Raw genomic sequence first — 12,518 nt, 5'->3', positions numbered from 1 at the left:
TACAACCTTATATGTACAAAAAATACATTCATATTTACAAAAACAACAAATAGTTTCAATATACACTTAAGAAAAATATTAATCAATCGAACCACCATTCATTCATCAGACATACCAACACAAACAACAATAACAATCTATTTTTAAACTGATACCGGAATCAGAATATTCACAGTAGAGCCCTAGATAATTAATAATCTCTAAAGGAGATAAAAGTTCCACAATCTTTTGGAAACCACTTTTGTAATTTGGGCTTATTGAAAGGTCTACGCGTTTCAAACTCGTGTTATATGCGAGTTCTCATCAGGACCGTTGTCTGTAAAGAAAGAAAGGAAACTTTCTTAGGTGAGGAATCATTAATGGGAGAAGCTGCCTATTCCAATATTCTACCACCTCTGTTTCGTACCTCTTGTTTGTCAGGGTGGGGTACCTGGCCAGGGTTCCCGACGTGGACAGGTTTATCTACAAGGAGAGATGTCATATGTTGTAATTATCTTCCACACTTGCTCTCATTACTCATTTATATGCTGCACACTTTTTAGCACACTTACTTGGTTAATGTGGTGCGTGTTGATTTAATGCCACTCGGTCCCTACCTCACTGCACTCTGCAATACAAGGAGAGGGGAGGTTTTTAGGGGACGATTGCGGTTTGGAAGTGATTTAGTACCTATACAATCAATCAGGCATTTCTTACCTGGCAGGAGGACACGGGAGTCTGTGTAAGGGATTCTTGTGCCTCCGCCTGAAAATAAATTGGTGAAAGCCGGTTACGACCAAAAGCAGGGGATTGGTAGCCACAAAGTCTCTTGACGCATCTAGAAACTGAGATTATTTGGCGCATCAAGGTCATACCTTCAATTTGCGGGGCACGACGCGTCCAGCTTCTTTCCTTAGAGTCACCGCATTCGCGTTTGCTTCCGGGTCCGCGAAGGATCATGGGAGTATTGGTACGTGTGTCACTCTCTATTAAGTCCATTCGGCAATTTCATTGGGCTCTTTTATTAAAATTTCTAGGCACATGAATCTCATGAGGAAATTGAGTATCGACAGCAAAACCAATTTAGTTAGCCCGAAAATTAGAAATCTGGCAATCGTAGTTCAATGCACTGTAGTCTGTAGGAAACATGGGAAATGTAGTTTAGTTCGCCTGTAACAGGTCGACTGCAGGTCCAGCATTTCTATCTTATATATCTCTGAGGGGGTGTGAATGTTTACTTTTTATAGCTTGTACATTTCTGAGAATTCATTCAGTCCCTCAAACACAGTGTTGAATTTTACTATTAGCAAGGCTTCACGTTTAGAAAGTTTTAGTTCTATATTTCCTCCTCTGTCGTCATTTTCTACTTTTGACACCACTGTCCATATGACGTCACTATCCTTGTGGTTGTATTCACGCCAATGGTTGACCAGGGGAGCTGTAAGAATGTTGTTTTTAATCCTGGATTTATGTTGTTGTATGCGTACTCGCACTTCTTGACTTGTTTTTCCGATGTACAGTAGATTACACGGACATGTAATCCCATATATGACATACCGCGATTTACAATTTGAGAACGTCTCATGTTTCCAATTTTTTCCTTTGTGTGTGAAGAGTATCCCTTCTTTTGTAGAATCACAACAGGAACAAGTCCCACATCTATGGTGTCCTTGAATAGGTGGTAGTTTTAACATTGCACGAAGGTCTGTATTATTTTCTTTTTTCGGTAGGGCAGCTCTCACCAATTGGTTTGCAATGCTACTGCTTTTTTTGAACGCGAACAGAGGTTCATTTAAAAAGGTATTGTCCACATTTTTCAAAATGTGCCAATTTTGTTTGACCATCTTTTTCAATGCATTTGAATGTGGGCAAAATGTTGACACCATAACCATCCTTTCCGTTTCTTTTTTGGGGGATCTTTCCAGCAGAGTTTCGCGCGGGGTGCACCATGCTCTCTTTAGTGATTTTTTTAGGAGTTTTTTTGGGTAGCCACGTTGAAGTAGATTAGTTGTTAAATTCTCAGCATGTCGAAGGTATTCCTCCTTGTATCGGCAATTTCGTCTAATTCTCAAATATTGTCCGTACGGAAGATTATCTTTCAGGCTCCGAGGGTGGTTGCTTGTAAAGTGAAGCGACTTGTTTCTGTAACAACAAGGTAACATATAAATACAATTGAAAATTTAATAAAAATGAAGTGATAAATCACACAAAACATGATGTTCATATGTTTTGAGGATAAATAATCCAGGTCAAGTCGAGTACGGCACGTGCATTTCTGTTGTTTATTATTATATACTCTTTTGTCAGCGACATTGTTTGCTCTAATCGTAACAGCCGGGTCTGAAATTAATTTCTTACACTCTTGATTAAACCAGGAGAATTGTGAGCTAGCAGATGACATCATGCTCTGAACTGCATTTTTAAATAGGATGCTAGCTGTTCAAAGAGAAGTGTATGGGTGTCTGTGATCTTTTCAAGCTCCTCCCGCTGTTCAAATAGGTGATGTAGCTTGCCAGTAATTTTTAAAAGTACTCGGCTCATGTCTTCAAGCTTGGTGGTGTCAGTTGCAACTCGTACCCATTTGAGTCATCTGTTGTCATTTGTAGGGCATATCTCCTTGTTTGAGAGTGTTGTACCGGGAAAGCTGCAATTTGTGGCCCACAGTGAAGCCCTGCCAAGCTCAAGAGGATTGTGGTCACTATCTGTGGTCGTCCCGACTACCATATCCATCACTCCCGGCCACAATCTCATGTCTATCAATATGTAGTTGAAGCTGCTCATATTTGCTGTTCTGTTGAAGGTGTTAGCCCCCATCTTGTCAGACTTGATGCATTCATTGGCATCCCTAAATCAATGCTCAAGGGTTAAGGCATGGAACTGCAAAGCTGTGCACGTCCATTTTTTGATCGTGGTAGATCAAGAGGGGGAACGTGCCAAAGCTCATCTACTTGACCACTGCTGGTTAAATCTTCAGGGTCCATGGGTTCGAAGGTGACATTTAAGTCCCCTGTGATTATTAGTGATGATTGGGTCACTCTTTCCTCGAGACAATCTTCCAGTGCTTAGAGAGTTGGGGAGCTACAGCTCACCTTGGTGCCTCAAGCCTAGACGTTAAAGAGATCCAACAACATGCCATTCCTACCCCTGAGATTAGTTGCAAGATTATTGATGGCTTTTAGTCTTGATCTCTGTGATGGTGCAATGAATATCACTTTTAATCTAAATCACCAGCCCCCCTGCCAGGCCTCCTGGTCTACTGGCGACTGCTGGGATAAAAACATGTGTGGTAGCCCACATTTCCTGCAGGACACACATGTCAAATTGGTTTATGTGTTGGACCCAGTGCGGAAGTACCACCATTGTTCTTACCCCAGCCATGTTCCGGGAAAATATACGAAGCTTAGAGGCCATTTCACCTGGGCCAAGGCAGTCAGAATGGTGTCCGTCAGTTGCACAGCCCATCTGTAGGCCTGTGAAGGTTATTTGCAGTGCAGGGCTTGTCAGAAAAGGAATGCCAGTACTGGACTGTAGTCTATCAAACTGTAATCTGTATGAAGTAAACATGTTCCAAGGACATCCAGGACCTTTGGATACTACAGAAGAAAGACTCATCATTGCCCTGCTGCTTCGGGCTGCCATGCTTGGTGAGCAGAAAGTCTGGACCTACACCCTTCATCCCAGGCTAAAGTTCCTCCAAGGGTCAGCTCACTTAACTCCTATTCTTATATACAGGGTTATAACAAGCTCCAGAGGCCTCTCTGCATCTGCTAAACTACTGATTGGACCTGAAACTGGGATGCAACTGGAACTGCATGAGCTCTGCTGGCCTCTGCAAGAGTGAGTCACAGATCCCCAAGAGTGCCTCCCCAGGTTCTGGACCCTTGGCTGGCATAGGAATGAGAAATCCTGAAGTCTGGACTCTTCATAACAGCAAACAGGCTTGTTCACATCTAGATCTTTCTGCAAATGCGAAGCTCTAGGGAACCCTCTTTGCTCTACAGCAACTGCCAGCAACAACCAACAATGCAAAATTTGCATTTTGCACTACAGCATAGACAGTCTGCAGTGACTGACAGCAAGAATTTCTAGCAACAACCATCTGCAATCCCTGACAGGATCTTTTGCTACAGTGGTGATTATTTGCAACACTCAGCCTGCTATTTTCACTCTAGCAATGACCATCTGTGATGCTCTCATTATTACTCGTGGCTTCCTCCACCATGAATTGGAATCTTTGCACCGGACTTTAGGATGGTAACTTTTTCAGTGGGAAAAACCTGGCCCTGTATCCAGCCATTTCCATCCCATTAAAACTGAAAGTTTGACTTTAACCTGTTATTGTAATTTATATGCTCTATACTTACATCAAATCTTTTAAATTGCATTTCTCCGGTCTTACCAATTGAATTTGTGTTGTTATGGTATAAAATAATTTATTAAATGTTACTCTATTTTTCTAAATTGTTATGGGATTGTTCTTAAGTTCTGTTTTCATTTAATTTCTGCTTGTGTGCTGCATACACACTTTAAACATTGCCTCTATGTTAAAGCAGAATTTTTTTGTGCCTAAAACAGCTGATTTTGTATTATTTGGCCCCCCTGCCTCCGACCTAGGAAGGAAAGGGTATCCCTACCCTGCCCCTTTTAATATTTGTACTTTAAAACTTCAGGACAGGGGACTCGGGCCAGATGTATGACCCACCAATTTGCGACTAAAATTGGAATGTATAATAGTGTCTCAGACACTGTTAGCGATTCCTAATGGGGTCACAAATTGCATGCCTCATGAATAATAATGAGGCTGTCGCAATTTGCAACCCCGTTAGTAATGGCTAGCACTCCCAGATATGGTGGCCTGCTGTGGCCAGCAGACCACCATGTCTGGAACTGCTTTCTTAATAAAGCATTCTCTTTTTTTTTTTAAATGCATTTAAAAATAGTAAAATTAAACTTCAGTTTAATTTTTTAAGGGCAATCTGTGGTAAAAATATTTTCTCAGATACTCTCAAAGGGGATGGGTCTCCTGGGGACCCCTACCCGTTTGCGAGTGGTTTACCACCTTTCCTAATAGCGGGAGTCGCAAATGCTATTTTGTGAGTCAGTGACTTGCATTTGTACATGCATTACTCTTTTTTGCTGTTGCAAACGCGAGAATCTCCTGTTTGCGTCCACAGAAAAGGGTCGTGCATCTGGCCCTTAGTGCCTGAGTCCTGTAATGGCCGCCAGCAACATTTGCTCCTGTTACTGGCAGATAATCAGAGCTCTCGATCCCTTGGGAGCAGATTGATCCAAAGGAAAATCCTCCCTGTACCAATCAGAATGCTCTATTTTTAGATTGAGATTGGTACTATTGGAGATGTCGAGAAACTCCTGCAAACCAAACAGTGTAGCTATCCAAATATTTCCGAACCCTAATTTATTAAAAACAACTGAATGGGATTACCATAAAAAAATCACAAAAAGTAAAAGGCAGTGTATGTGAGAGTTGGAGTATATAAATCACTATATGTGAGAGTCAGTGATTGTGAGAGTGGCTGTATGGATGAGTGTGTACTTGTATCAGTGATTGTATTAGAGAGTAATTATGCGTTTGTTTCTGTTTGAATAAGTGCTGTGTGTACAACTGTACAGGTCAGTAAATGGAAGTGTGATTGATTTTGTGCATGACTGACTAGGTGTTTGAGTAACTCTGGATGAGTGCTGGTGTGAGTGTCTGTGTAGGTGTTTGAGTGTATATGATAGTGTATTTTTTGATCAGTGAGTAACTGCATGTATGAGTGAATGAGTGGATGTGTGTGTAGATCTAAGAACCAGTGAGTAGATATATAGTAAGTGGTATTGGTGTCTCCATGGTTTCAAAAATGGTATTCTGTATTTTGGAGTGGGTGTATCAAAGGTTATATTAGGGTGTGAGGAGATGCATCAGATTATCACATGGATGATGTCATCAGTGATGTAATTTGAGATGTCATCAGTGATGACATCAGTGATCTCACTGACCATGTCATGAATGATGTAATGTGTGACATCATCAGCAGTGCATTGCCGGGGTGCGAGTTATAGTTAGTTGAACTAACATTAACGGCGACATTTCTATGGTTTTGCAGGAGTGAAATATCCAACTCACTATAACGTCCATGAAACCGATGTTTTTTTCAGTGAATTTCTAAGGTTTTTTAAATGCCAATTTCTAACTATAATGGTCCTGAAACCTATGGTTTTTTAAGAGAATTTCTAGGGTTTTTTTAAATGTAATTTGTAAACTTAATATTTATACAACCTTTTATGTTTTTCTGAAAATTACATGGTTTTTTTAAGGATATTTTGTAACTCTAAAATTATTTTGTTTTCTTTTCCTTATTTTAATTTAATTATGTAGTGTCCCATGACTTTTAAAATATATGTTTATTTAAAAAATATATATATACTGGAGTCGCATACCCACCGTGTACCTCTCACGGAGGGTGTGTGGATTCAAGCCGCCATATTATAAAAGTCAGAAAGGAGCCACATTTGGTTTGCGACGGGTACGCAGCCCCGCGTAACGTCATATACGTATGGGATCGCATCATGTGCGGGTTTGGTATGTGATGAGTGTGCTGTGCATGGCCCCGTGTAACGTCATATACTTATGGGTTCACATCATGTGCGCTTTTCGTATGTGACTTGTGCGCAGTGCCGGGACCTGTGTGATGTCATATACGTGCTGGTTTGGGCCAGGTGCGAGACTCACATCAAAAAAATTATGTTTTAAAACGATATGTATATAACTTTAACATACATATCAGAACAAGAGAATATCTAAACTATTTATAAAAATAATATATTTGTACTTGTAATAAACTTATATTATTGTTAAATATATTTTTGAGATGTCGCTTTGGGTGTGCAACTCCAATGTGACTTTGAAAGAAACTATTTCATTGGTTGACAAGAATTTCCAATGTGGAACTTGGAGGACCCCACCCTTTTTAGTCATTCTCTCAGCTGCATCAGAGGAGAGACACCTGCTATGTTTTTAGGAGCAATACTGCAAGTTTTTTTGTGTTTACTTGAAAAAAGACTTCAATGGCTTCTTCTACTCCACCAATAGACCTTCCATCTGATGATGAAGATTTGGGACCACCTCCAAAAAAAAGACCAGAGTCTATTGTTTGGAAATTCTTTACGATTCCGGATGGAGAAAGAAAAGAAAATGCAAGGAAGGTGAGCTGCACGCTCTGTCCCAGAGTTCTATCATGAGGCAGCGAGAAGAAGTACTCGTGTGGCACTTCTAGTATGTATAAGCATCTACAGACTATACATCTGAGACAATTTGCACGAGAAAAATTGCGACGTGCTCAAGAGGCCACACAAACTGACCAGGGAGCTGGTGGCTTAACCTCTTCATCTCGCGGTCTGGATATTCGGACAGAGTTTGCGACGCTCAAACAGCATTGTATGAAATGCAATGCCATTTTATACTGTGGGGAGCAATCAGTTGATTCTGTATGTTCAGCAGCCAGAAATCATTGCTGCAAAAAAAATGTTTTCACTTGGACGGACATTTTCATTCAGTTTGTTTTTTGTTTTTCAAAATACACCCCAAAAATTGTTTAAAACACACAACAACAATTCAAAACAAAAATGAAGAAAACAACTGTTCTCTTCAGAACTACCTTATTTGGTTAAAAAAGATAAATAACTGCATGCTAACATCTGGGTGATTGCTAGAGTACATGTGTAGAGCATGACTGATTTTTTGCCAATAACTGTGCTTGGGGTGGTCGTAAGAGTATGGGACCACAACCGAATCCTTCAATAAGATGTCCTTTTTGTTTTCAAGGCATCTGCTTGGTACTCCCCCTAGGTTAGGGAGGATCCCAAAATCATCAACTCTCTCACTGGTTGCTAATTTTTCAGTTTCACTTTTGTGAAAGTACTATATGCTTTTTCGCATATAAAGAAAGAGATACCTATTTTATCATAACTGGCACTGTGCAGGATGCCATTTTCAATTATTTCACAGTGCAGACAAGTACACAGTGCCATCAGCTACGCTACGCAGTAGTACGTGTACTACGTGTAGTTCAAAGTAAACTGCGTGAAGCTACGTGTAGTGCTGCAACGCAAACTACGCCCAGAGTTAATAAATACCACCTGATCACATAAATGAGTCTTTACATACTGTCTAGTTAAGTAGATAACTACAACATAACAGAAAGAGTAAAATGTAGTGGTTTACTTTTAAGCTACATCTTGATCTAGAAATATTCAATATTATCAAACTATACCACCTCAACAGATTTAAGGAAGAAGACTAATACATAACACATTTTATGAGCATTTCTAATACCACAATTTTATTATAGATCTTTAGCATTATATCTAAAATTATTTGGCATCATTCGACTATACCTTAGCTCAAACTACAAAAAGAAAGATAATTAACAACCCCTTATTTCATCATTCGATCTTAAAACATATGGCATCATTTAAATTCTCCTTCTGTACAAACGAATAACAGAAACTTAAATATTAACATCCTTATATCTTTGAAACAGCACAGTTGTGCTACATTTGACCAAACTATCTATAATCATGCAGTATCATTAAAATATTCCTTTGTAGAAAGAAGAAAAAAATATTAATTCCTAAGAACCTACACCTTATATGAACATCTACCAAAATTCACATTTGTAGTGCATGTTCAACCAACTATCTAAATATAAGAAGCTATACCTTAGCGCAGACTTAAAAATATATATATTTCTGTACAAACTGTTTTTTAAACAAAGTTCAAGTGCAATAAAAATAATCCCAATATACATCTCTACATTTAATAATCTATCTCAAACAACATAGTTTTACAATAATGTCAAATCTATTTTAAATATACCTAAAAAATATATAACTCACCTATTAAATAAATCTGTTGAATGAAACATCTCACACACTCACACAGGATTTTCTTTTACACATAGTCAATATAGATCACCAGACTCTGCAAGGTAAAACCAATAATGGCAAGTTTTCCCTCTATTTTGCCATACATATACAGATAAACAACAAATCACAATGCTTCCCAGAGATTTTCAAATTGAAAAACTCATTTCCATTGGTCATAGATAATAACACTTTTCAACTGACTTCTTCACCCCTTCTGCTTAATGCCAGTTTCCATTGCAACAGCTCATGCAACATTCAACTTAACTTTCAGTTCACAAGTTAACCACAGATTGTTACACATAGGAACAGCAAGTGTGGTTGTTTTGAAGAACATGCCCTTATACTTTCTGCTGTACATTTCAAACATTTTTTACTAACCAATAAGTAACATGTTCTTTAAACAAAGTAAAATGCACCCTAGTTTGTAATGTATATTCTTCTTAAACAGCCAATCAAATCTCTACTTTCTTAAAAACAGTATCTTCTCCACCATTTTAGATATCTCTCATTCTACCAACTGACTACCTCAGCTACAGACATCTTTTCATTACCTACAGAGATCCCTTCAAGATGTTTTTAGTGTGGATTTTTGGGCACAGCTATGTATTCTGGTGCAAAAGGTATGCTGAAAGCAAAGGTATTGACAAAGACCTAGCTTTGCAAAATGTAGACATTAAATGGATTGGACAGAGTGGATTAAAGTGGCACCAATTGATGCCTTTGGTTAAAACCTTTTTGCATCTCCAACCCCCTGACCTCATGATTTCGCACTGTGTTGGCAATGACCTAGGTCAGTGTTTCCCAAACTGTGGTCCGCGGACCCCCAGGGGTCCGTGACACATTCCCAGGGGGTCCGTAGGCAACAGTTTTAAAAGCACAGAAACGTTTCTTGTAAAATTAGCAGCCTTCCAGCAACAATAAAAGTGTCAAGAGAATGCCAGTGATTAATGTACCTGCTGGAGCTGAGGAGAGTTTTGTTCAGTGGCCGCTTTGATTGAACTAATGTAGCACAGAGGGTTAATGTGCCTACTGCAAAGAACGTGTATCATGCATCTTAAAAAGCAGTATTTTATGTGCATAGGTTCGTGGTTCCTGCTTTTGTCACAGAAAATAATTTTTTTACTGTGCACTTCATAAGTGACAATCATAAGCTAGCATAGGGACCTATAAACTGTCAAAGAGCTGCTTGCAAACTGCATGGTACCAGTTATTAACTTACATTTTTCCCCAGTTATTCATTATCCTGATGCTGCTAAAAAGATTTATTTGGGTGGAAATGCATTTTTAATGTTAAAGTCAGTGCTAGCCACTGTGTTATGTTCTGAATCCTGAGTTTGTGCTTTTCCAGACTAAGCATTCTTTAAACATTTTATATACACACTGATTTACATGTATGATTCAATGTCTCTATATGTGTGTGATGTAAAGTGCTCTGACATCCTACAATGGTATGAGAGATGCTATAAAACAAATGAAATACATGTGACAGAGGGGCTATTACTTCAATATAAAATACTAAGTGCCAGATGTACGATCTGTTTTATATGCGCCAACGGGTTTGCGAACCCGTTTATGCATGCAGAAACCTATTGAGCCATGTACATAGCCTATTTTGCGAGTCGCAATTTGTTTGCGACTCGCTAAATAGGTTTTGCAACTTGCTGTTTGGAAGGGGCATTCCCTTCCAAATAGGGAGTCTCAAAACCATGTACAAATGTTTTGCGGTCGCAAAACAGTCGCAATTACCACCTACTTCAAGTAGATGGTAATGCATTCGCAAATGGGAAGGGGTCCCCAGAGGACCCCTCCCCCTTTGCAAATGCATGCAAAATTATTTTTTAAGGGCAGGCAGTGGTCCCAGGGACCTCTGCCTGCCCTTAGAAAATGAACCGAAAACGTTTCATTTTCTTTTTTATTTTAAATGCATGGTAAACAGGCTGCATTTTCTTTTTTAATCTGCTTTATTTAAGAGCAGTACGAGACATGGTGACCTGCAGAGCCCAGCAGGCCACCATCCCTGGGAGGGCTGGAATTCCCAATGGGCTCGCAAATTGCGAGGGGCTCATTAATAATAATGAACATCGCAAGTTGCGACCCCATTGGGAATCCCAAACAGTGTTAAACACACTGTTGTACATTTTATTTAGCGACTCTCAATTTGCCACTCGCAATGTGTCGCCAATTGAGGCGCTAAATGAAATGGTTGTACATCTGGCCCCAAAATCCTTAGTACCTTGAGTATTTGTTTTGTGTGCACACGTGTGTATTTTTTTCGAATTACTGTTTTAATTTTGAAATTTAACTCATACAAATTGCTTGGGGGTCCCCGGCTTCCAGTGGTGACTCAATGGGGGTCCTCAGGAGTCAAAAGTTTGGGAACCACTGACCTAGGTAATTGACTGGGGTAGGTCTGGAAATGCTATTGAATGATACCTTTGCAGAAATTATGTTGCTTTTCCCCCAAACTGTTTTTGTATACTCTAACATTTGCCAAAGACAGAAATGGAAGTGGTCTAATCAATGTTGTCCACAGATTGAGAAAGCTAGAAAAATTGTCAATAAAGCTGTATCTACTTACCTCAGAGACCACAGAATGGGTTCCATCTATAACAACAATCTATGTTTCCATATGGAGGGCATCTACCGGAGTGACGGAGTACACTTCACTGATGAAGGGAACAGAGTGTTTTCCCAACAACCTAAAGTTCTGCATCCGCACTTACATGTAGCTGCAAGAAACTCATAATAAACACAAAGGCTCTTTTTAGAGCCACCCAATAACCCAACATATAACCTAGCTTCATATAAAAAAATCTTCATTATTTTTGCTAGGAGTCGCGCACCCAACGCGACTTAGACCCGCGCACCCAACACGTTCACACTATTGGGCCACGATGAGCGCAGCGCACCTCTTGTGTTTATACCAGAGGCCGGGCTGGGAACCGTGCACCCCTCGCGTTCACACTAGGGGGCCACGCTGACCGCCGCTCACCCCTCACGTTCACACCAGGGGGCCATGCTAGGAGCTGCTCACCCCACATTCACACCTGGGGCCGCACTGAGTGCACCGCTAGGGTCGCGACTCCAATTTTTGTTTTTTTTAAACGTTCACTTTCATTAATTTACTTTTGCCCCAGGGGCCCTATCCTCCGGTGCTTGGCCTCATGGTTAGGGACTGTGGGGGGAGCCCCATGCCCCCAGGGTCCCTTCCAACTCCCTGCCTGCTGTGGGAGCCAGCATTGCTTTTCCACGGTGAACAGCGTTTACAATGCAACTTTTACAACAAACTACCTTTACCACGCAACTTTTACAATGCAAGTCGTTACAAGGACTTGGGCTCGGGGGCGCTCTAGGATAGGTAATAGTTTAATTTACTATCCAACACCTTCCCTACTATCCACGGGGACTGGAGTTGGAATAGTAAATGAAACTATTCACTATCCAGCGCCCCCCAACGCAAGTCGTTGTAACGACTTGCGTTGTAAAAGTTGCGTGGTAAAGGCATGCGTTGTAAAACCATGCGTGCTAACGACATACATCCCTTTTCCACAAGCTGAGCTGTTAACATGCAGCTCCCCGTGTGGAAAAGAAATCAGCTTTGCATTTTGGAA

This window comes from Lissotriton helveticus, chromosome 6 (genome assembly GCF_964261635.1).
Source record: "Lissotriton helveticus chromosome 6, aLisHel1.1, whole genome shotgun sequence".
NCBI lineage: Eukaryota > Metazoa > Chordata > Amphibia > Caudata > Salamandridae > Lissotriton > Lissotriton helveticus.
Note: the sequence above shows the minus strand (reverse complement) of the source record.